The sequence below is a fragment of the Saccopteryx leptura genome, chromosome 1 (assembly GCF_036850995.1).
Source record: "Saccopteryx leptura isolate mSacLep1 chromosome 1, mSacLep1_pri_phased_curated, whole genome shotgun sequence".
NCBI classification, from domain to species: domain Eukaryota; kingdom Metazoa; phylum Chordata; class Mammalia; order Chiroptera; family Emballonuridae; genus Saccopteryx; species Saccopteryx leptura.
The window spans coordinates 216,900,693-216,927,014 of record NC_089503.1 but is presented as its reverse complement, the minus strand read 5'-3'; the positions used below and the strand labels follow the sequence as shown (position 1 = coordinate 216,927,014).

At 40.2% G+C, this 26,322-nt stretch overlaps 1 long non-coding RNA gene across 1 annotated transcript in view; it reads right to left on the bottom strand.

Moving 5' to 3' along the window:
• Positions 1 to 590: 590 nt before the first annotated feature.
• LOC136406294 (uncharacterized) overlaps positions 591 to 26,322 on the bottom strand; it is a 48,764-nt gene continuing 23,032 nt past the window's right edge. The window contains exons 2-3 of the long non-coding RNA XR_010751649.1: positions 3,749 to 3,795; positions 591 to 649 (exon numbers count right to left, since the gene is read on the bottom strand). This is a non-coding gene — a long non-coding RNA (uncharacterized lncRNA). The remainder of the gene's footprint in view (positions 650 to 3,748; positions 3,796 to 26,322) is intronic.

Sequence of the window (26,322 nt, the reverse complement as noted above, 5' to 3'; positions counted from 1 at the left end):
TTGCAGAAATGTAAAAGGGCTGGCAAACACACGTGGAGGTCTCTGGCCAAAGAAAGCAAGCCAGCTAAGGTGAATGGCCCAGAGCAAAGCTCAAGAACTGAACTGTGCTGGTTATTTCAGGAGAGTTAGCCTTTGTATGTTTCCTAGTGAATCAAGTGTGGCATGAGCTAACACAAGCACAAAAATGGATGCTAACCCTGAAAGAACAAGCCCAAGTCAATGCAGATCAATCATTCTTCCTCAGTGTTCAATTGAATTGAGGTGATTTCAGATTGTCCATCTATTGATAATGTTACCAAACAGTGACTAGGCCTGGAGCAGGTCTGCCTCAAGCCAGCCTATAGTGTGTGGTTCTTGACTTCATGCATGAAAGATTGTACAACACAGGTGATTTTGAGAGTACATTTATTAAAGCTGGGGACAGTGAAACAGGAAGGGGTTAGAATAGAAGGAGCAACAGGAGAGAATTAGGTGATTCTAGAAATGTTATAGGAAAGAAGTGAGCCTGGGCGGGGCTGCTTCAGCTCACTGAGAAGTCAGGGGAAAGGGGGCTTGGGGGACAGGGTCAGGGGGTTAGCCGGGACTTGCTGCTCGTTGCTCCCCTGGCTGCGAGTTTCTTGGAGACCCTTAGGGTTTAGGAGATGCACACCTGTGGAGGAAGAAGAGGGGAAACAGAAAGGCAGGTGTATGCTCCCAGGAGCAGGAAGAGCAGGGACTGGGTCCTTGGCTTGAGTATTTTAAAGGCTGGGATTTGAGGGGAGCTCTTAAGGGAAGATATTCATAGAATATTCATCAGCTTTGGGCCTATGTGCCAAAATGGGATTTATTCTCTGAACTTCTTCCATCTTTGGGTGTGGTTGGCACAAGGCACAAATTGGATTTCTGCTATCTCCCTGAGTAGGGTGATTTAAGCTATTTGTCCTCTTGGGAGGAGAAGCGTAAACCCTTTACTCCTAAGTATCCTTGGTTAGGGAAGTTAGGATATTGTGACTTACTCTCTGGTTATAAACTTCTTGGTTGTTTAACTCTCTGTCTCAGTTGCTCTATCCTACTTACTGGGGTTTACCATTTACCAGCTCTTCTCATTGGAAGATCCAAATTACAGTTTGCTATATAGGTCGAGTCTCTTGACGGCATTCACAGAACAGCAGAGGGAGGAGCAGGTGATAAGTAATAAATAGCAGAGCTCATACCAGTTGGCTGGGCTCCTGAGACGAAGCACACACCTGTCCTGACCACAGTGAACACACATCTCTGGCAACGTGTACTTTTCACTCTAACATGTGTCCTTATTCCCTTGACTGGGGCGTAATGCTAACCTTTTTTCTATTTTGTTTATAAATATTCTTCTATGCATTATTATTCACACACATGTACTTTTTTTTCTCCAGCTGTAACTGTTATGGACAAAACAAATATTTTTATAGATCAAATCATATTTTCCTTTGGCTCCCAATATAACTTTTGTAGATGAAGTCCTCAAAGCATACAAGCCAAGTTGGTGACTACTGCAGACAAACCGAATGTGTCATACTAAATAATAATACTTTACTGTTGTCTAAGGCGTCACAGTAAGTCACTTTTACATATGTTACTTTGCTTCATGCTCATAATAACCTAGTGATTTGGACAGGAATCCTTGTCATGAATGTACCAATCAGTAAACGAACCTGGGTGGAGAGATGTTTCATGCATTAAGGTCCCCTGACTATTCAGTGACCAGATTTTCTAAGTCAGATTTCAGCATTCTTTCCTCTACAATGTAAATTGGATAACTGTCGTATATTTTTTCCAAAGTTTCAAAAAAATACATATATATTTGAGATAAGTTTCTTTATATAAGTGTCTTATACATTTCTATATGAAGACATCTAGATTTATATAGCAAAATATATATAGAAATTAGGAAAGGTTCTAGAAAGGACAGACCTTGAACGTCTAAATTCTCTAATTCTACCCCATCCCAACAGCAGGAGGAGACAGGAATCTAGTGTTTTCTTTAAAGTCAGGGAGGCCAGGAAGGAGGGCTCTGCACTGCCTGCAGGGGAAGTAACTCAGGGGGAACTAAGTCTTCATCCTGGAAATCCGCACAGCATGAGTCATCATTTTAACCTAATGACAATGGTCTCTACACTCTGAAGTCACTTATTCTACTTAGAGGAAGTTGGCAGAATAACCTCCAACCTCTAACTCCAGAACTGGGGCCACTGAAAGTTTTATTTAAATGACCCTTCCCTTAGAAAAGTGTGAATGTGAGTCTGCATTCCACTCCCGCAGGCCTCGGGCTATAAGGAAAACAGGGTAAACAGAGGACTAAAAATGTCAATAAGAGTTGAGTAAATAATGGAAACGCTGTCAATCAAACCACAGTAGATAATGTCAGAAGAGGATTCAAACATGAACTTGTCAAGAGAAGCAAAGCCAAGATTTGTCTCAAGTGATTTGAATTTCTGAATCTCTTAGGGATCATTTTTTATTTGCTGCAAAATCTGAAGAAATAGTGAATTGTATTTGTCAGTGCAACATCCACTGGGGTTTATGTCTGGTTGTTTTATTTGGCACTTGAGAAAGACACTTTTGCACAATTATGTCCACACATTGAGTTAGCCTTTGTCAAGAAAGGCAAGCTCTTCAATCCTTGTCAGCCCAGTATTTTATTTTTCAGGAAAAGGATCTAAGAGTTAAGAACATTAGGCAACTATTCTTGGCTTCATTAGTACATTTCTTTGGATCTTTTCCCTTTGACACTTTCTTAGGCACATCTGGGCAAGTCTAGTAACACTAAGCCCATTTAAAGGAAACTCAGAATTTTGCAGTGAAGTTCTCCACTTAACCAAAAGAGTGGAAATTGACTATGATTATCTTTCACTTTGAGATTCATTTATAATAGACACAGGTACACCAAAGCATGGTAGGGGTTAGTGATGAATATGAGAAAATACAGTGACTATTGGGTTTAAAATGTAACCCACGTTAGCATGAGTAGCAGAGAGGATGACAGAGATGAGATAAAGGCTAAATTAAATATCACAAGTCTTATTATCTGATACCCAGGACAATCAATAGTAAAACCTATTACATTATATTCTGAAATGAAAAAAAAATACTGGTGAAGGACCATAAATATTAATTATTGATTAGATATATAAATATTACTCTTAATTACTTCATATTTCCCAAAGTAGTCAGAGATGATTGTTTAATTCTTCATTAATTAATAACAAGGCAATAAATGTTTAGCAAAAAAAAAAAAGTTAATTTCTGAAGATAGTGTATCTGTCACTCTCACACTATCAGTATTTTTTAAATGGTTTCTTTGCAAAAACAGAAATAATCTTAATTATTTTTTATTTTAAATGTAGTCAGAGACCCCTGACTCTCAGGGAGGAGGGTTTGCAAGACTACCTATGGAGAGACTTTAGAAGGAGTCTTCAAGTTTATATGTTTACCTGGGGAGGAATGACTTTATCTGAAGAAGGGGCTCAAAAGATTATCTCCATAAGAAATATCTATGCAACCTTCAGAGACAAAAGCAAGAATCATAATGGCTGCATCACATTCTTATTTTTCATAATTTTAAATTTTCTGTTCTTACTGGAAGCATTTGGGGACTTGAAATAGAACCTATTAATAACAACTGTTTATGCTTTCCTCCTTACTTGAACAGTAAACTACCACACTCTTTCACAAGATAGTAAAAATCCCCATGGATAGGGGGATTTTTCATCAGTGTGGACTGAGCTCTTACCTGGTTGTGTTCATCAGTGTGGACTGAGCTCTTACCCCACACAGCACCTAGAACATGATAAAACTTCAATAAATATTTGCAGAATAAATGAGTGAATCATATTGCATATTTAAACTGGCTTTTTAAATAAGAAACATCTCTACACGCCTTTAGAGTGTGTTTGGTGAAGAAGGAGCACAGGCTTTCCAGGCAGATGACAGTGGATTCTAAGCTCGGCCAAGCCCCAAATGAATGGAGCCTCAGTTCCCCCTTAAAAAACAGGAGACTCACAATACTCAGCCTGCCTGGAGTGTAGATTACAGGCAATACACCTATGTGCACACACACACTGTCTAATATATATATTATATGATAGACATTTTATGTCCAATACCTGATATATATATATATATCCACTTATATATATATATATATATATATATTATTAGATACATTATATGTCCAATACATCAAAATTATTACCACTCAGTACCTAGGTTATTCTATTAAAGTAAGTTTAAAATGAAATGCTAAGCCAAAGGCTAGTGCTACCTCTCATAAATGAGACAAGCTAGTCTAGAAAGAACAAGAGATCTGCTGAAGAGTCCAGCATTAGTCCTCCGCAGGGACATGGGGCTCTGTACCAGTTCTTGCTGGAGGATTTGAGGGCAGATTTCACCGGATCAGTCTTCTATTTTTATTTGTACATCTATTTTTGGTACAATTCAGTGTATGTATTTGTAGGCTCCACAAAGAGAAATTGATGTGGATTAGGTATGTTAATCTCTCTTAATAGTAATTTTAACCCCTTACATTTTTTGTAATGTCTCCTCTAGCTTTGAAACAAGGTCAACTTAGAAAGTCTTTATGATGAGTCAGTTCTCCAAATGAGCTGTGAAACACTGAAAGCCATGAAACTCAATGATCAGGGACAGACTCTGTTTAAGACCTGCCATGCAAATGATAAGCCTTGGCTATCTTAATTCCTTTGACGGAGGCTGCCTCATTTGTGTGCTGTGGGTGGTGAAAACATTGACCACTGCAGTTCCTCAGGGTTACTCAGAGGCTCCCAGTCTGTGCAAGCACTCTGAAAATTATATCTGCTCACAAATATTGGTTGCTTGCCTTTAGGGTTACTGCAAAAGGCTCTCCTTCTGCCCAGGCTTACTGTCTATGATAAAGTGGAAGTTGCTAACCTCTAAAGAGGTGAGCTACAACAACATCAGTGAGCTCCAGTACGCAGAAGTAAAGTGTCCCTAGTCAGCCCAAAATGCTATAAAAAAAAAAAAAATCACAGATTGAGTTGCCTAAACAACAAACACGTATCACAGTTCTAGAGTCTAGAAAGTCCATGATCAAGGTGCCAGCAGATTCACTATCTGGTGAGGTCCCTCCTGCTGGTTTGCAGACTGGCATCTTCTTGCTGCATTCTCACAAGGTGAGGAGAGAGAGCTCTGTTCTCTCCCTCTTCTTATAAGGACACTAATCCCATCATGGGGGCTCCACCCTCATGGCCTCACCTAAACCTAATTACCTCCTAAATGTCCCGCCTCTTAACACCATTACATTGGGGGTTAGGGTTTCAATTTACTGACTTATGGGGGAACACAAATATTCACTTAGTCCATAACATGACAGGTCAAAATATTTTTGAAATATCTGAGACATTCATCTCAATGTATGAACACAGTTCACTGAGCTAGAAATTAGGTATAAAATTTCAATTCAGGCTTTATATCTTGCTTTCTAAACTGGGAAGATCAGTTAGCAAATTAGCTATTAATTATGTGTCATGTACCACACTGGTATGTGATTCACATACGTTATTTCTAATCTTAAGTATGATAGCAAGGTGAAGTATAATTGTCTCTGTTTCGCAGATGAAGATTGGAGACCCAGAGTGGTTTGGTAGCATGCCTAAGATCACAGCCGTACTAAAGGGTAGCCCCAAGATTCTGAGCTAGTTCTCCTTCCAAAATCCCTCCCTTCCCTACCCTATCATGGTACTGCTTTCTTCCTAGATTGTCTTATCTGTAAATGGAATGGTCACTTCCTTCAGTCCTGTTTGACTCTAAAATGTGGTGATTAACTGTAGGTGATGAGTATTTGGACTGCTCAGATGAGCTATTAAAGTAGCACCAAATAGATGGATTGTAGCACCGGATAGCTCAATCTATGTGCCTTCAAATAGATTGTAAGTGTACCAAGATATTAAGACTTTCAGCTGTCAGATTTGTGAGAAGACCAGGGAAGCCGGAGGCCCCGGCCTGATCTCTGTGAGCATCCTCTTCCATTTTGCTACGCAAACAAGACCATTTGGGTGTGGCATGACCAAAAGTATTTTGAAAGCTCTGCAATAAAAGAACCATGGGGCTGCATATAACAGAAAGTGCTTTGTAGCTTGAAACTATTGATTCTATTGCATTCAAATCGTGTTGTGACTCTGGACATAAGTAGGTTTGCCTAGCAAAACGTCACAGCGTAATTTGTACATTCTCCAGCTTGTACAGTGGAGCAGCAAATAATTTGTAGGCGGACAGACTGATTGAGCCAAGAAAAGCAAACACGGATCTCTCAAGCCTTCCTGGGTAACTATACATGTAAAAGTTTATTTAAACTAATACTTTTGCTGCATATTTAAGACTTTATTAGGTAAACCAGACACATGTGCTAAAGTTCACCTTCCACTGCTGACAAACATGAGTTCTGAATTCGGAGGTGCACTATGAAATTCTACTTAATTGATTCTAATCTTTTCTTTCCATTGATTCAGTAATTTTTAAAGTACATTACCTGGTAGAAATATGCAAAGTAACTGCAACAGAATACACTCATTGACCTAGCTGATGTTTAAAAGGTTATCAAGCGTGCACATCTTTGTAATATTAAGATTAGAGTTTCCTGGACAAATTCTAAACCTCGTACTTCCTCTTGGTTTGGAGGTCAGCTTCTAGATTTTACAGTCAGAAACCGACCTTGACCCTCTTCATGAAACAGAACTTTGTGCAAGTACAGGCGGCTGGGTTTCCCACAATGCCCTTCTTTCCAGGCAGTCTTCCAAGAATGAAAAAGACACTAAGTGACAGAAGAGAAAGATTCAGAAACATAGCATCCTGTGGGCAAAACCTTATTCATGCATTAATTGTCCCTTAAAGGGACATGTGCCTTAAAAACCAGCTCTTCCAAGAAAAAGCCAGTATTTCAAAATGACTGTGACTATATCACACTACTTTAGTCTAGGACAAGTAAATGTGCTCATAGTGCTTGAAGCAAAAAACAAAAGTCTCCACTACTTCTCTCTTTTGTCTCTTGTGAGCCTATATTTGAGTTTGGGATATTATGACTTCACAAAACAATTTGCTTTGCAAGAAAATCTTCAGACTTGTCTTATTGATGTTGCAAATTAAGAGGAAGGTAGACTTTTCTTTAACAGACAATAATAAAATTGTCTCAATTATGAGTCATAGCTCATATTGTCTTTTAAATGCAATTCATTATTTAGAATTTTATTAAAATTATTAGTTAAAAGTATTATTATTAAAAGTATTAGTTTAAAATATTATTTAACAGTTTGAGGCTGCTGTCTCTGTTGGATTTAGAAAAAAAACCCAGTAATTTATGGATATAGCCAATGCAAAGGTTTTCTTTTTCCCTCCAAAGTCAAATCATCATCTCATTTTATTATCTGTCTTAAAATGACAAAGTTGATTAGGGGCCAATGGTTACTACTCTGTAGGGCTTGTGCAAATTACAAAATGAAAATAAATTATGTTTATGTAAATATTTAAAATATTTCTAATTTAGTTTATTTGTAAGTGTAAGTATTGATTTTTTAAAAAATATATAAAGTATGCTAATCTTTTGAATAAGGCCACCAGAGTTATAAAACCTTTTAATGAGATCTTCTAGGATAGAACATGAAAGTTATACCCACCAATAGTCCTACATACCAGAATGTCTGGTGGGACCTCTGACAGAGATAATACCAAGTCAAACAGCTGATAGAAAGAGCTCAATACAAAATAACCACTATGTCAGTGGGGTGTTTCTTCATTTTTGTTTCCCTTTTCAGAGGGAAAGGAAAATGCACTGTGACTCTGGTTAGCTCTGAGGCTGTTTGAATTATTCCTGCCTGTGTCCAGCTGAATGTGCCTAAATGCTTTTCAAAGTTGGTACCTTCCGTCTTGAGTGCCCAGCTCCCTGTCCTCCTGGCAAATGTAGAGCCATCATTTAAAGTCCAACGTGACCACCTCCAGGAAATCACTTTAAGTACTAGTTAAATTGATCCATGACACTAGCACTGTGACAATTCTATTCTAGCACCTCTTACATTGCTTGGTTATGAAAGTCCCCATAGCTAGACGTTTCCCTGAGCACAGAAACCAACTTAGACTGTGTCTTTGTCCTGAGATTTGGTAGGATTAAGCATATGAATGAAACCATCTAATACAAGATGACATGTTTTGTCTACACTAAATACATGATTTCTGAAGTTACTGCTGTTAGATTGCAGACTCTTACGTAGCAGGTTCCCAGGTCCCTCTCTTCTTCTCCTGTGTTTTGATTGTACCTGAACACACAGCGGATACTTTATGGTACATATCAGAGGGGCAAAATGATAGATTAATGAGGGAACTTTACCAGGCATAGACCCATGGACTGTGCTCAGTTCTCACAGACTTCTGGGAGAATTCCATATTTATCTGGGATATAGAAATAATGGTCTCTGCTTTTTTCCCTCTTCTTTTCCAAGTGAGAGGAAGGGAGATAAAGAGACAAACTCGCTCATGTGCCCTGACAAGGATCCACCTGGCAACCCCCACTGGGGCAATGCTCTGCCCATTTGAGGCCATGCTTGCAATTGAGCTAAATAGCACTTGAGACAAAGGCTCCATGGAGCCATCCTCACTGCCCAAGGCTGATGCACTCAAACCAATAGAGCCATGGTGGCGGGAGGGGAAGAGAGAAAGAGTGAGACAGAAGGGGGAGGTGTGGAGAAGCAGATGGTTGCTTCTCCTGTGTGCCCTGACTGGAAATTGAACACTGGATATCCACACACCCAGCCAACGCTCTACCACTGAGCCAACCAGCCAGGGTTGGTCTTTGCTTTTTTTTAATATTGATAATATGCTACTAATAATATATACTAATATGTGACAAGTTATAAACCAAATTATCATATCAGGTTGACATATTTAGGAAACTGAGACACTATTAATCTTCACTATCATTCATTCTTAAACAGAAAGGAAGTATTTGGTATTAAATATTTCTACAAAAAGCAAACCAAAAAAGTAAATGATACATGAGATGACAGATGTGTTAATTAACTCAGTGAGAGGAATTATTTTACAATGTATGAAATGTGTATACATATGTGTGTATATATGTATAATATATATATGTATATATGCATATGAAATCATCACATCATACACTTTAAATATATTACAAATTTATGTATTAATTATACCTCAATAAATCTGAAAAAAAGCAAACCAAGTTAAAAGTAAGGAACTGGGACAATTGATTTATTTGCTCATCACAATAATACCATAGATATTTGACAGTTTCAAAATATTCAAAAATACCAGCCCTGGCCAGTTGGCTCAGTGATAGAGCATTGGCCTGGCATGTAGGAGTCCCGGGTTTGATTCCCGGCCAGGGCACACAGGAGAAGTGCCCATCTGCTTCTTCACCCCTCCCCCTCTCCTTTCTCTCCTCTCTCTCTCTCTCTTCCCCTCCCACAGTCAAGGCTCCATTGGAGCAAAGTTGGCCCCGGGTGCTGAGGATGGCTCCATGGCCTCTGCCTCAGGCACTACAATGGCTCTGGTTGCAACAGAGCAACGCCCCAGATGGGCAGAGCATCACCCCCTGGTGGGCATGCCAGGTGGAGCCCGGTCGGGCATATGCAGGAGTCTGTCTGACTGCCTCCCCATTTCCAACTTCAGAAAAATACAAAAAAAAAAAAAAAAAACCACCTACATTTTTGTCAATATATTAGCCCAAGTAACACATATTTTTACTCATATACAGTATATAATTGTAAAGTGATAAAATTGATTTCACAAGTCTTACACAAAAATGGAATATATGCTCTACAGTCATATTAGTTGTGTGCTTTTCTTTGTTTCTAAGTTGCAATGCATTTAAGCCAGTCATAAATGCCATCCATGTGCAAAACAGTGATTCTGATCATCTCAGAGATACAATGATATATCCCTGACTTCTAGGAAATTAGAGTTTAGTAATATGTATTTCTGGTGTTTGAAATTTTCCTATTCTCCCTCTTGCTGTCTCTCTCTCTCTCTCTCTTCCCCTCTCCAACTCACCCCTCTCTTGACAGCACATATGCATTTTAACTAGCAATTTTAGAAGCTCATGAAATCTGAAGCAGACTGACTTTCAGTCTTTAAATGTTGTAAGCAGAATTTTAATGGTAGCATATAGGCAAATATAGTAGTAAGAAAGTCATTTTTAGAATTTAGTATCTTCTGCTTGGTTAACTAACATGTATTCAGTATGTTCATATTAGCAAAGGTCAATGTAACGCTAGCTAGCATTAATTACCAGATGATCTGGGGAAAGTACTTAGGGTTTTAATTTGCAACAGTAGAGCCTCCCTATTCTGCACATACACCTACTTCCCATTATTTTTAGTTACTGTTTGAGCAGCATTTATTTCCGTGTGTTTGGTCAATGGCATCCCAGTATGTTCTGTAGCCCCTTGCAACACTCTTTTCAGAAAGTGAATCATTTTACCCAGTGGAGTATAAAATAATTCTACAGAGCATGAGGATTTCTACTAGTGTACGGTATTATAGATTTTCTATGAGAACAAAGACCTATACATGAAAATATTAAAGATTTGCTAGGACTGCCATAATGAAACAGCACAGACTGGGTGGCTTAAACAACAGAGATTTATTGTTTCTGGAGGCTGGAAGTCCAAGATCAAGGTGTTAGCAAGGCTGGTTCTCCTGAGGACTTTCTCCTTCTTGCTGTGTCCTCACACGGCCTTTCCTCTGTGTCGGGGTATCTCCCGGTATCTCCTCCTCTTCTTGTAAGGACATCAGTCATGTTGGATTAGGGCTCCACCCTATGATCTCATTTAACTTTACTATCTCTTTTAATGCCCTACCTCTAAATACAGTATCTGCAGTTTTGCTTTCCGCAGTTTCAGTTACTTGTGGTCAATCAGGGTCTGAAAATATGAAATAGAAAATTCCAGAAATAAACAATTCATAACTTTTAAATTGCATGCCATTCTGAGTAGCATCATAAAATCTCATGCCCCCCAGCTCCATCCTGCCCCAGATGTACAATGTCCCTTTGTCCAGTGCCTCCACACTGTATCTGTTCCCCACCTGCGAGTGATTACGTAGCCATCTCCGTGATCAGATTCACTGTCATAGAATCACAGTGCTTGTGTTCAAATACCATTATTTTACATAGTAATGGCCACAAATCTCAAGAATGGGGATGCTGGCAATTCAGATATGCCATGGAGAAGCCTCAAGTATTTGTATGTATAGGGAAAAAAGTATATCAAGGGTTAGGTACCATCCAGTTTCAGGCATCCATTAAAGGTCTTGAAATGTATCCCTCATGGATAAGGGGGACAGCTATACAGTCCATAGGGAGTTGGGGTTCAAACCATGAATTTGAGGAGGGACACAACGTAGTTCATAACATAGGACAAAAACCACTTCAAAATCATAAACATCATCTCAATGAAAGCAACTTCCCTTAATAGGCCTGAGCATTCTTTCAACACCCCTAGAAAATGGATTAGACAAAGTAGAGAATGCAGCTATCATAAATATTACTCTATAGCTCAAGTCTAAGAAGTGCCACATTTCCTACTTGTTTATATACTATTTCATCTAGCTGACAGGCTATAGGAAAATCAGCTTGGGTTGTTGTTTGGGCTCTGTCACCTCTCCTCTGTCCAGACCCAGTGTGGATCCGGAAAGCGTTACTTGCCTGGGAACCCTGGAGGAAACCCGGACTTTTCAACCCACACTGGTCATTGTCACTAGTAGCTGCTCATGGTGCAAACCACACAGTGGCTCCAGAGCTGAGCTGTAGGGTGGGGTTTTGCTGGGACTGGGTGCCTGACACCACCAGTCCTACCTCCCCAGGTCATGTGACAGAGGGCACAGTGCAGAGATTACCGCTACTCTTCGAGCGCCAAACCACCTGTCCCCCACCTCTTCTCGACCAGGAGAAGAGCTCCACCTTCCCACCTAACACTTCTGTTCCCTTCTTATCTACCCCTGTGGGAGAACCGCCCTTCAGTGGGGTTCAGAAACGCGGTCCTCTCTTTACAGCAGTCATTTTTTTTTCTTACTATTACAAAAATAAAAATAACAAAAGGCCTGAACTAAGCTGTCTTGTAGGCTGACTTATATAGTAGAGATGACAGCTGAAGTCTACACGATCCAGAAAAATAAAAAGTGCCACATTTGTCTCATCATAGCAACCAGGAGGGGAGCATGAATCCTTTCTAAGAGACAATGAGAGATGTCATAAAGAAAAAGATAAAGAAGTTGAATGTGTTTCATTATAGGCTCTTTGAATGTCACTTAAATTGGCTGTGTTTTACTTTCTTCACCTGCCCTGCATTCTAAGTTTTTAGGAGTCTCAAGTGAGCCCTCGTGCTCTTTGGTGGCAGAAGGAAAACTGACATCAAGAGAGAGTCAAGAGGGAAAGAGCCACCAACACATTCTTCCCCATCACATATGACTTTGCTGTTTTAATTAGGTCCAAAGTTCTGCAAAACTACTCACCTGGGAAAATCTCAATAACCCAGTGGCCGTTCTGGGATCAGATAAATTAAATTCCACAGTTGTTTTGCTAAGGACTTGGATCAGCAAACTATAAATATATGTGTTATGTAAACAAATTTGAAGACATTTTCCAGCTAAGACACCAAATCAACTAAGGCACTAGTTGGGTATTTTACTTATTTCTGCTAGCTAGCTTCCAATATTTGAATAGACTGAATAAGATGAAATTTTGTCTTCTTTGATATTACTCAGGATTTCTACATTCAGAATTTTTATAATAAAGAGATATTTTGCCTAATTATTTTTTATAAAATATAAACGAGATGTCATAATTTAAAAAAAAATGTTGTCATGTAAGACATGTTATCACTCAGTGTTCCCATATTAGGCTGCTTTTGTCAGAGATTTACTTTGTCATATTTTAAAAAGAAGTAAAGTCTGAAATAATATGAGTGCTAAGATTCACTTTAGAATAACCCAGAGCTGGAGGGGAAATGAAACAAGAGTGACCATGGAATGTTAATTTTAGAAGCTCTGTAATAATGACATGGGGGGTTCTTTATGTCATTCTTTCTACTTGTGCATATATTTCAAGTGTTCTAGGATGAAAAGGTGAACATAGGAAGTAAAATCTCAAAACAGAACTGAGTACCAGCAATAAATATGACAGGCAGATAAACATAACTTGACCAGAGAACACTGGATATATGTCGGGGTGACTCAGAAAACTTTCACTTCTTTTTTATGTAAAGTGTTAAGAATTTCCAGGGAACCAAGGTCTTTTGTCTTCTGTTATTACTGTGAAAGCTGATGGGTGTGTCAGCCACCCCTGAGAGTGACGCTTTGCGGAAAACATGAAGACATCGTGTCAGCTAGTGCCAGCTGGGGCCCATGCTATTCTAGTATTCTTTGAGGTCTTGTCAATCAGCAGCTGAACTTTTGAGAAGAATTTAAAACCAAACCATGTGGCAGCTTTTCTCACCCTAATAACCTAATGATGGGGTGGAGAAATAAGGAGAGGCAGCATCGTTGGCTCTTCCCCTTCTTTGACCTTAATCTTGTGGGTCCCACTGGCTCTAGAATTATCTATTAAATGGTATAGGGAACCTTGCCAGATGTCAGAAGGCATCAACCATTCTCTTCCTCAAAAGGACTTACAACCAAGTTAGAGTTGGGACACACAAGAGTGAAATAAGTTAAAAATGCAAGGCAGTGTAGAATATATGCCCAGGAAATAATACAGGTATCAGACACTGTAGCTGTTCAGAGTAGGGAAGGGCCCATAGCTGAGGGAGTAAACCGGAGAAGCTGAATAAGAGAATGGGATGTGTACAGTCACTTGAACCCTATCCACATGACACAGAGACTCAGGAACTGAGCAAGAGGCACAGCGTACAGCGGAAAGAGCCAAGAGCTGGAGGCAGACGGATCGGCCTCCAACTCCAGCTGTTATCCCTGAACTCTGTTCTCTCATTTGTAACTTGTGGAAGGTTGTTACAGAATTTAAAATAAGTGACATTTGGAGAAATGCCTATAATTAAATAGTTTTCCCTTACACTCCTGCCACAATTTTTTTTCCCTTTGTGGAGGAAGCCACAGGATAAAAATGTGTAATTTTTGTAGAGACGTTGAGTAGCAACCTAAGGAATTGAGACTTTACCTATAGGTGTTCAATGGCTTTAAGCAAACAGGTCATGAGGGAAGCAGTATTTAGGAAAGAGTGTGGCCGCTGTTACATAATCTGGTTGAGAGAGGAGACTTGATCCAGAGAAATTCATTAAGAGGTCAACGCAGTGATCTGAACACAAGGTAATAAGGTCTACAATTAGAGTTGTGGCCAAAGATAAATTTACCAAAAAGCTAATGAAGCTTAATTTTGGTCCCTTGCACGGGCCCCATCCAAGGTTGCAGAACAGACTATAACTCTTCTGTGCTCTGGAGAGGCCGTGGGCATTTGGGGAATCAGACTAGAAGGAATTTGAGTTGGAAAGAGGTTTAGTTTGGGTTTAGTGAGATATTTTATGTGGTTTTCCTTTGCTTTCCTATATAGCTAAGGTATTGCTACCTCTCCCTGTGCAAAAATGGGTTCAGAAACACTCCCTAAGGCGAGCTCACCTGGAGCCTTGACGTGCGGGTGTAGGGCTGTAAGCTGTACAGAGCGTGCCCGACGTCCCTTCGGCCACAAAGGTGTGGGTGGTAGAGTAGAAATATGTTCTGAAGTGTGTGGACTCAGAAGCAAGTCTGTGGGAGATTTCTATCAATGATCCAATGTGTTAACTTAGAAGTGACGCTGCACTCATTGATAACTAACAAAAATTGACATTCTCTCCTATGGGGAGAATATTAGCCAATACAGCACATACATTGTAACTGTTTAACCATGTTACAATTCTAAACAAACCACACTTTGTTTCTTTTTTAAATTGGAATTGTACAAAATAGAGGTTTTTAGAACTCTTAAAGTTACAGAACACAATCTTTTAGCCTTCATCTCTCGGAAAGTCTAAAACAGCTCATTTATGAAGAAAAGTTTATAGTTTTTTTTTCATAAATTTGAGAACAGTTTGCAATTGGGAACAATTTATATGATGTTACTAATAATGATCTGTGATACTAAAAGAAACTTTTCTAAATTATTAATATGTTTTTTATTTATTTCAATCCACCAAGCTGGAAAAAGACTGAATTTTGTTATTTTCTCTATAGAAAATAGTACACAATCCTTAGCTTATAAGAAGGTGATCAACAAGTATGTAGCAAAAATATATGTAACAGGAAAAAAATTATGGCAGGTATACCAAGCAGTGAATTCATTTAAAAAATGCTGTTATTTTTATGAATTTTGTAATGTATATGGTATTTGTCAGCTAAGACGATTCCTTTCTCAGTCTAAAAAAAAATTAACTTCCATGTTTAAGTTTATATTTATTTATAATGTTTGTGTGTTTTTTTTTCTAAAATGGGGCCTCCTACACCTGAATCTAATGGTGGCAATGAGGATACGACAAAATGGACAGAGGCAGATAGTCAGGTGGCCTCAGAACATCACAGTTAATCAGATCTGTGCTGGAGGACTCATGAAGAGGGAGCAGGTCATGCCTGGGTGACTGGAAGAGCCAAAGCATCACTTGAGTTTGGTGTTTAGTTATGCTGGGTTGAGCTGATGGAAGAACTCCAAAACAGGTGTTTAATACAGTCCTGAGCTAGAGAAAGAGGATTCAGGTTGAAGACTGTTTAAAGCACCATCCTTCTGGAATGATCTTGAAGCGTGGTTGGAAAGAGTAACCTAGCCCAATATTCTTTTCCGTTCTCTCTGTGGTCTCTGTGTGGTACTTCCAAACTGCAAAGACATGATTCCGTGGGCTGTTCATAGGTATTACATGAAGGAAAGTCTTCCCCAAAAGGTATATTTGGGAAACGAAGGGTCAAAGAAAGTTGAACTTGTTTCTTTAACACAAAGTTCTCAGATTGTTTGATATGCTAATTTGCATTCTTCCTCTCCTAGAAAAAGCTATTTTATGGGCCATGGACACATTTCCAACCCTCTTTTGGGTATGAGACATTTTGTAAAAATAGTCTAATGACACAATTTGAAATACTCTAGTAAAACATACACAGAAATTCTCCACGTGCCTTGAATGCCCTCTTGCCACCGACCACACCGCTTTCTCTCTCGTCTGCAGCAAGCTACAAGCTCTTCTTTCTCGGGGACCATTCTCCAAACTCTAGAGAAGTTCTTCTAATGTGCAAATCAGGTAACATTGCCATCCTATTACCACTACTGCTTTCAGGAAAGTGCCAGTCTTACCATAGAGATGTGTGCCTTGGAGGATCTTCTCAAGCGATTGCTCCCATCTGTCTACATGGCTTCCAAAAACTGCATTATTACTCTAGCCATAGTAGACAGGGATTTTCCCTTGGATTTTAAGCTGGGGACTAAATGAGTCAATGGTCATGTTTTCTGTTATGTGACCCTTAGAAGCAGCGATGTCAGAAGAGGGAAAGTACTTGCACAAAGATGAACCAAGGCCACACAGGGCTGGTGGCAGTCAAGTGCCTGGTTTCAGATGTCCCTGTAAACTCACCCCACCACTACCCTTGGGGTCTGTAGGTAGTACAGAATATTTATGATAAAAATAATCTTCTCACTTGAGTTGGTGCAGGTGCACATCAGGCCCTTGAAATCAAGACTCCCTCTGAATGCAAACACTTTACAAGGCCTTGCATGACCTAGACCCTGTTTAACTATCCAAGCTCATCTCTGGCTACCTCTCACTTCATCTTCAACATCCATTCAGTACCACAAATGTATTCCCTCTCACCTCCAAATCCTTCCTTGCACAGCTCTTCCTTCTGTCTATTCATCTTTTAGGTCTCTGTTAAAATGGTAGAGTTTTGTTTATTTGTTTGTTTGTTTCTGTAAGAGAGAGAGATCTTTCCTGGCTTCTAAGTCTGTGTCATGTGCCCCTACGAGAGGACATATGTCACTAAATATGTCATTCTTAGTTTCCTCCACTATGTATTTCTTCACCACAAACCCCTTCTGAAAAGGGGGAACAATGAACTATTTAATTCATCATTCCATTCTCCCTTCCCAACACACATTGGGCACATACTAGGCCCTCAATATGTATTTGCTAAGTGAGTGACTAAATCACTCAGTCAACATGAACAAAATGTCAGTAAATGCATAGAGATGGGAAAATACCCATGAACCCATCCCCCACCATAAAAGTAGGGCATTGTCATAACCTAGAAATTCCCCTGTATATTCTATTCCATTCCTTCCATCATCTGGCCACCTGTAACCTCCAGAGGTCATCACTCTCCCCCCAAAGTTTATTGTCCTTTCTCTCATTGCCTTTCTTTTTCTCGAGAGTCTTACTACATATGTAAGTAAGCTTACACACACACACACACAAAATGTGTTGCTTCTTTTTAAGTACTTTGAACTTTATAAAAAGAGTAGTACACTATAAGTATTCTACAGCTTGTATTTCTACCAAGACAGTATCTCTGAGCTTCCTCCTTGTGAATGAGTACAGCTGGGGTCTGCTTGTTTTCACTACTATACAGTATGGCACTGAACTAACTTACTACTATTGATTTGTTTATTTTGTTCACATCTGTCCAGCCACTCGACTCTGTAGATTCTGACAGAATTTTTTCCCAAAGATGGTACATCAATATTTTTCATACCACATGCTCTTCTGCATTATGACTTTGCCACTACCTTATGAGGAAGTGAAGTTTAATTCTCCTCTCCTTAAATCTAGTTGGGCTTGTGATTGCTTCAACCAATAGAGGACAGTGGAAGTGACACTGTGTGACTACTGAGGCTGAGCCATATTCATATGAGAATGCAGCTTCCTCCTTGTTAACACTCATGCTTGGAGCTCTGAGCAACCATGTAAGAAGTCCAAATGCCCTGAGGTTACCATATTGCGAGGAATCCAAGTTACATGGAAAGGTCACACGTAAGAACTGTAGTTGGCAGTTGTGGACCTCAAATCAGTACAGTTCAGCTGCCAGTCACACGAGTGAAGGAGCTTGCTGATGATTCCAGACCCGTCCATTGAGTTGCCTCTAGCCTTTGAATCTTTTCAGGTGAGGACCCAGACTTCACTCTGGAGCAGAGACCAGTACCCACGTGTCCTATCTAAGTTCCTAATCCATGAGCACAATAAAGTGGAACAGCTAAGGTTTGGGGTTGTTTGTTGTATAGCGAGCGTAGCTGGGACAACCTCTTTAGTAGTTGTCCCTTCTCTGGGCCCTATATCTGCCTGGGAAAAGTCCTCTCCTTGTCTTTGAGGCCCTTCTAACTCAGATGAACCAAGGTCTGTTTTTTGCCCAATACCCACCATAGCTCCATCTAACCAGATCAACTCATAAGTATTTATCAAAATGTTATAAAAAGTACCTGTTATATTTCTTTCTCTCTGTTCCCACCAATTTCACAGGACTTCCAGGCTCCAGCTCAGCCAGAACCACTTGACCACCATTTCTCTTACTATAGCATTCAGTTTCTTTAAAGACCTCTTTACCGTTGAGTAAAATTTCTCTAACCAGCATTTCTCACAGTGTGGTCCTCAGACCATCTGCAGCAGAGACATCTGGGTCTTTATTGAGACTGCAGACTCTAGGCAGCACCCCAGACTCACGGAATCAGGATCTCCCCATCTGTAGCAAGCACTCCAGGTGTATCTTAAGCACATTCAAGTTTAACAATCATGCGTCTTCTGGGACCAATTTGTGGGGGGTAGGGAGGGTAGCACTTGGAGCAAACTTGAAAAAAGAGACCTGGAAGATCTCAGGCCAAAATCCTCTTCTCTTTGACAACTGAAGCGATCAAACCCCAGTGTTGTATACCTCTAGAACCCGCTTCTTTTCCCAGGCACTATAAAACTATGACCCCAAAGTTATACAGCAGATGCTCAGAAAGCATAGCAAATCTTCAACTTAAGAAGATGAAACCAAAAAATAAATGAGAGGACATTGAACTTATTGCCTATAAATCATTATTTAAAAAAGGTTCTAATTTTCAGATCACAGTAGGGATTAAGTGTTGAGCCTGGGAAATATGTTTGTAATTTTCAATGGTAGTTAAAATATATATTGGTTATATCTACAAACATACACAACTATATATCATGTGACTTACCCTAGAAATGAGTAACTCTTTGTTTTTCTTTTCTATTGGATTTATTGGGTGACAGTGGTTAACAAAATTATACAGGTTTCAGGTGCACAATTCTACAAAATGTCATCTGTAGACTGTATTGTATGTTCACCCTCCAAGTCAAGTCTCCATCTGGATCACAGGTGTTAGGAATTCTTACTATATTCTCAGGACCATTATGAAGATACTGTGCTAACTTGACCAGCATGATTGACTTTGAAGCAAAAGTTCTGGAAGAATGCGAGTTCTGGAACCTCGTTTTTTATTTTTTATTTTTTTATCATTTTATGAGTGTTAACTGAAAGCAACAGACAAAATCAAAGTGGGTTACATTTACTGATACTGGATAGGATGGTAAGAAAACAGCTAAGCTGTGGTGTAGGTAGAATGGTCTCTGCTACACTGAAAACTGATGCACATTTCTGAGGTGCTCATCTGACTTACCTGGTCCTGGAACAAGCGTTTTGTGAGCCCTTCCAGAGCACTCTTTGTCAATAAGCAAATAGTGATTTCAACTATAATAACAGCATCTTGAGAGAAGATGCATAAAGATAACAAAAGCCATTGGCTACTCTCAGTGGGGGACCATTTGGCAGTATGATGTGTAGTTGATATCACATGAGCACTGGAGAAGGGAATAGCCTTTGTAAATAGGCCCATTACTTGCAGCATTTTGGTCTGACTATACTATATCAATAAAGGAGACCTTACATAACTTTTGATAGTAACTTCCCCTGGCTTTAAAGGATGATTGATACACTTTTAATACTAAACACAATTTTATTTAACAACTCTAAAATAGTTAACTTTCCATTGACTGCCATTCTATTAGTCTGTTAACCATCCTACCCTCTATTAACTAGCACTGTCCAACAGCTCCTAAAAGTACATGTTAAAATTGTAAGAAGCCTGAGGGAATCACCCATTAATAGCCCATCATTTTAAAAGTGAAGAAATGTAGGCTAAATTGTCTTATCAGTCATACCCAGCCAGGAAGCAGTGCAGACAGACCTTGAATCCTCAATGTTCTTTCTATGCACACAATTGGATCACATTTTGTTCAGGGTCTGCCATTTCGAATCTGTTACAGGATTCTGAAATTAATGGCCTTGAAGCGTGGCAACATTGTACAGTAATTTTGAATGATTTATACGTCATTGTGGAAAATATAGATTAAATGATTTTCATTACACTTTTTATGTTCTATCTCTGGTAATTATAATGTTAGGAAAGGTTGTATAGTATAAATATTATCAATGCAAATATTTGGTTAAACAATAAAGTCAATTTTCCAACAAATAGAATAATTGATCATATGATATGACTGTATGGTATAATGTTTATTTTTCTTGAATTACAATGCTGGGAGCCAACAATGAATCTGAAAGGCATGAACCTTGATATGGAATTGCCTCAGCTGATGTCCATTCTATAATAATTCATTCATTCAATCTCCCATACACCAGTGTGGAAGATATTTACTAGCTGTTCACCAAACCATTCCCCTTTTCCTCCACAGCACAGTGAGACCACTGTTTCCAGCCTCACTGTAGTTAGTGCAGCCATGTGACAGAGTGCTGGCCACTGGGGTGGGAAAAGCAGTGACGTATGCCAGAGAACCGTCCCACTGGTGATCCTCCATTCACTGCCCTCACCTTCCAACCAGATGCAGAGCGTCCGATGGAACACTCTGAGCCCCATGAGATGGCAGAGCCACAACATGGAAGGAGCCTGGGTCCCTGAGTCACCATTTGGAGAAGAGAAGTAAGTGGTACGGGAATGCAGAGAAAAGGCTTTCAGAGCAGTTGTATCAGAGATGGACTTTGCATGAAGGTTTAACTTGGGAGAAAAGGAAGCAAAGTCACCTTGGGTAGAAGAGGAAGCGTGCACAGAGCTGCAGATATAAAAACACTGGGTTAAGTTGCAGGAACAGCAAGTTGTCTGATGGAGCTGTAGCAAAACGTAGACACAGCAGAACGCATACAAACCTTTAAACAATGAGACAAAAATGGATGTGGGGTCAGATGATGAGGAGCCTCTTGTGCTGAGCTAGAAGGTAGACTTTACCGTGTAGGCAGTAGAATCCAAAAAAGGTTTTAAAGCTGTGGAGTGCCATAAACAAAACTCTCCATTAGAAGGTGAACTGATAAAAGTGGGAAATGGCCAGAAGGGGAGGCAATGTGAGAGGGAGACCAGTCACCAGACTATTGGGGACGTCTAGGCAAGAAGCAAGGCAAAGGCTGATCTAGGCTGCATCGGAGGAATTGACACATAAACAGGCACAAGAGACCATTCAGAGGAGGCATTTCAGAAGCATAAAGTTTAAGTTGCTGTTAAGTGTCAGAAGTGAAAGTCACATTAATTGAGTTGGGGAAGACAAGAGACAATACAGGTTAGGAAAGAGAAGAGATGACGAATTTGCTTTTAAACATGTTGAATTCCAAGTCCAAAGTAAAGAAGCCCATCCAATGTGCCGTCTGCATTTACATATGTAGAACTCAGAAAAAATTCAAAATTGGAATTATAAATTTGGGAGTTGGCAACATAGAGATGATGGTTAAGCCATGGGAGCGGATGAAATTTGCCAAGTATATAGAGCGAAGAGAGAAAGGAGAAGAGATTTGACTGAATACGTGAAAGAGCGGTTAGCAGAGTATAAAAAGCATCAGGAGAGGAGAATAGCATGAAAACCCGGGGAGGAGAGACTCTGAGACTCCCACCCACGCGGAAGAGTTCAGACCAGACCAGCCGGGAAACAAGATATGCTAACCAGCCCTAGAGTGGGATTATAGAGTCTGGCACTATGTCAGACGCTGTGGGCATGTTCCAAAGATTTGCCAGAGAATGCGAATCTGTCATCAGGTTCAAGTGGAAAATTCTGGTGGGAATCAGGGGTGCAGCAAAAAGGTCAAATATCAAGTAAATGCAGAACCAGGGAGATGATGGAGGGTCGAAACTGGAAAAAGGCAAAAAAAAAAAAAAAAAAAAAGGTCCAGGATTTTTGCTGGAGCTACTTATCAAATCCTAGCCAGATGGTAGACTAGATCAGAATAAACACAAGCAATGGTCTGTCGTTTCCAGTAACAAGAGGCCTGAAGGGGCCACTGGGGGCTGGCAGTCAGGTGTTGAAGCGACTTTGTTAGTTTTGGAGGCAGATGCCACACTGCGGTGGAGTGAAGGAGAGGTTAGTAAGTGAAGGCAGGGAGTGAAGATGTGTTGTCCAGATTGCTGAACGTTAATGGAATTTTGTAGCAGAAGCAGAGTTCATAGAAAGCCTATACAGGGTCTGGCGAGGCTGAAGGTAAGCGTCTATTGGAGAAGGAGAAATGGAAGACTAAAAGAGAATCTGACTGAAGGGATCAAAGTGGAAGTCACAGGAGATGAGACCAAACTACCTATAGAGAAGCTAGCTGCACACGTTATGTCTTATTCTACTTTATCGTGATATTTTTTAAAGGAAAATACAGCCAAAGTATAGATGAATGGTGAGAAATAGTGAGGTAGGTCATAAAGATTACACTTATTTTTGTTAGTGAGGCAAGGCTGAGTCATCCGGCAAGAGGGCAGGGAAGAGCCCGAGGAGAGAGTGAAGTGCTGGAGTGGCAGCTGCAGAGCTGGAGAGGCTGTCTGGCATGGATGAGAACAGAAATTATATGTGCACTGAGGACTCAGCTCAGGCAGGGAGTCCTACAGTGGTTAGAGCCAGATGTCTATGACTGGTTGCAGCCAGCGCCCCTAAGCCCCTCCACCCTGAGTACAGGAAAAGCGTTCTAACAAACAGGGCGACCAGGATCACCGCCCCTGGAGTCCAGGTTGACTAACTCAGACATGAGACTTTTCAGTAACCCCTTCCAGGTAGAGCTTACATCTATGGCCAAAACCACATATTCCCATTCCTCCGATGGTTGTTAGCCCCCACCCAACGTTTCCCTGTTGAACCTCCGCCTTAGGAGTCAGCTCGGCAGATAACCCTTCAATAAAGTTTTCTTGACTGAACTTGGGTGTATTCCTCCTTCGGCCAACCTTTCAGTCTAAACACAGGGGGAAACAATAAATAAAACAGCTATTTTGCCTGGCGGGAACAAAGAAAAGGAGATGAGCCTTCCAGAAGTGCTGGGGACATGATGAACAGGACTGGCCAGTCCACCCTGTGCTGCCTCAGGGCTAAGGTCATGGCCTGTCGCAATTTCTACCCCAGTGCCTGCCACATAAAGTCCTTTCGGTACATGGGGATTGAATGAACAGTGAGCCACGTGCTTGACATTCCAGCTGGTCCTTGGGGAAACAGGCAGAAGGGTGTTAAAGTACTGAGAGGCTAGGAAGGATGGGAGACGCGGGAGTGTGGCGAGGCAGAAGAACAGGTTTCTGGGGCGGGGAAAGCATTTAAGAACGAGAATACAAGCTCGTGGAGAGAGAGCGTCATTTCGAAACTCAAATTCTCAGAGGAGCCATTTCAAGTGATTCAAAGGTCCCCAAGGTGCTCCTGTAAATGGGATTGGTTAAGTGGAATGGAGGTAAATTTCAGTTTAGGGCAGGCTCTTAGCTGGTTCATTAGTACACAATATCAGGAGGTCACTTAACAGGACAGCAGAGGCTGGAGTAAAGAGAGACTGTGAGCCAAGTTCTAAAGTTTTTGAGGGTTAAGGGAAAAAAAAAATGACCTGGAGGTCAAAGTAACAAAAACCTGTAAATATCATCAAGATAATGCTGGCCCTCCCAACCACCCAGAATTCTTTTGAGAGTCAAAGGAAAGAATAATTGCATAAATGTTCTTTGTTGGGAAGGAAGACATACAAGTGGGCAGCACGTCATTCAGAAGAGGAGAGATCTTAAATGAAAACTCTATAAAATTGCCAGGAGGAAGTGGCAGGGAGCCAAAATAATCCTGAGTCCTATTCAAGAAGCCGAAAGAGAGGCATGCCTAGGAGTGGGGTGGGGGGAAGCAGTGTCACCGGAAATGAACCTGGGATTCAGTGAAAGGAAACAGGCCGTGAAAATGATTTTAGCTGATAATTTTGTGCTGTGTTCTGGGAGTCTGATTTACACCATCTTGAGATCTCACAACAGCTGTGCAAGGTAGACATTATTACTTTTCGTGGGCAAATGGGGATACAGGGACTATGGTTAAGTATCTTTCCCTAGGCCATGCACGTGTTAAACAGAGTGGTCAGGATTGAAGCCTAGCACAGGCAAATCAACTCTCATTCCTTCCCACTCAACGACATCATATTAAACCAGTGCTACATAGGGGAAATGAGAATGTAACACGTTAGGATGATACACAAAGAACTAGTAGAGGACAGAGGCCATAGGCGAGGAAACCGAGCTGGAGGCGCTTAGAGCCAGGGTAGCCGAGGACAAGAGACCTGCCGTTACTGATTGATGACAGTGGGGATGTGGGAAGTTGGGAGGTGGACAGGATGAGAGCAATTAAAATAACCGGCCTTCCATTTCCACTGAGACATGTGATGTTCAGTGGTTGTGGGGATACAGTGCGTTCCCACCAGTATGGAAGTGAACTGCTTTTTTCTTTTTTTAACATGAACAGTCAGGCAGTCATCTTGCCACTTTAACAAACATCCTTGAGGAATCAATTAAAAATTCCCATCTCAGAGTCCTTACATATGTACATTGAACAGCTTGGGTTAATTTACTAATTCATCTAATCACCCTGCCGTATCATTAGCCAATTTCCCTAAGTCTTGTTATAATTCACACATTAAAAAGGCAATGCCTTCCTATTATCTTTCTGCAAGATTAGAGAAAAAAATACATATAAAAACACTCTTTTAGATTATCAGTCATAATTTTAAAGTATTTTATGGAGTACCACAATGTAATTATGTTCCTAATGCAGTTAGGTTGTTAGAAAACTGCCTTTTCAAGCATTTTGAGTGTTATTTTTATCATCTGGTTTATGCCATTTATTTCCTTGACAAATTCTTTCTTTATATATAGCACAGAGATATACGTTAGCCAGGTCCCAAATGGCTCATCGAAAATCCTGAGTTTAGAGAATTTAGAATAAAGAGAAGTGTTCTTTAGTATAAATGCTGTGAAGCAGGGGTAGCTTTCACAGCCAGCGATTTTTAGATGTGCAGAGCATCTTATGTAACCCAAATGTGACTGGGCTTGGGGGGCAGGGTAGCTTTTTCTCTCACTTCTAGCCCATGTCAGAGCCCCTAGATGCACTTAGTTATATTCCTCAATCATTCTCCTACCCCTTCCCAATAATTTTATAATATTTGCAAAGGTTATAGGGAAACTCACATGCCATAGAAAAGAAACTTCCCAAATTCCTCCAGTAGACTTCTTTCGTCTAGCGCCATCTCCCTTCTCTCTTTTCGTACTTGGCCTCTCACAAACCTTCTCTGTTGACCCTAACAATTCTGCTCATCTTAACCATCCTTTAGAATGCAAAAAGGAATACACACTTTCAATTGTCCTCTCACACAAATAAGTTATGTATATACCCAAACCCTCATTTTCCTACCAAAAACTATTGACTAAAGAAAGTCCATGGAGCACAGCTAGGAAGACAACAGGGTTCTTCATATGCTATTGTTTCGCTCACCACCCCATTTAGTAACCACTACAGTTCCCTCTAACTTAAAATTTTCATCATTTGCCTGTGCTGATGAATTTGGACATTGATATATAATACCACATTATACTGGTCAAGTCACAAGGTGATTGCCAATTAAAGGGTTAGGGATATGGACTCTACTTCTTGATGAAGAGATCTGCAAATCACATTGCTAAGAGGATAGAGACAGAGGAGTATACAATGATACAGTCAGGACATGATAAAGCCCAGTGTAGTGCTTGGCTTCACTAAAGAGTGATTAGCTAATCAACGCAATAAACGTAAATGTCCCTACTACCCTAGGAACATCTTAATTAACTAGATGAACTGGACTAAGTAAATTCTTCACTCCCATTGAAGTGAATTCTTTAATTCTTCATTTTCATATATTCTAAAATTTATATAATTTACAAATATATATAAAGATATACATATACATTTATATACTCTGAAATTTCTCACTCCTATTTTATAAACACAACACAGAGTTAAAATCTTAGAGAAAATGAATACAGTAGTTTAAATTCCCATTTCCTTA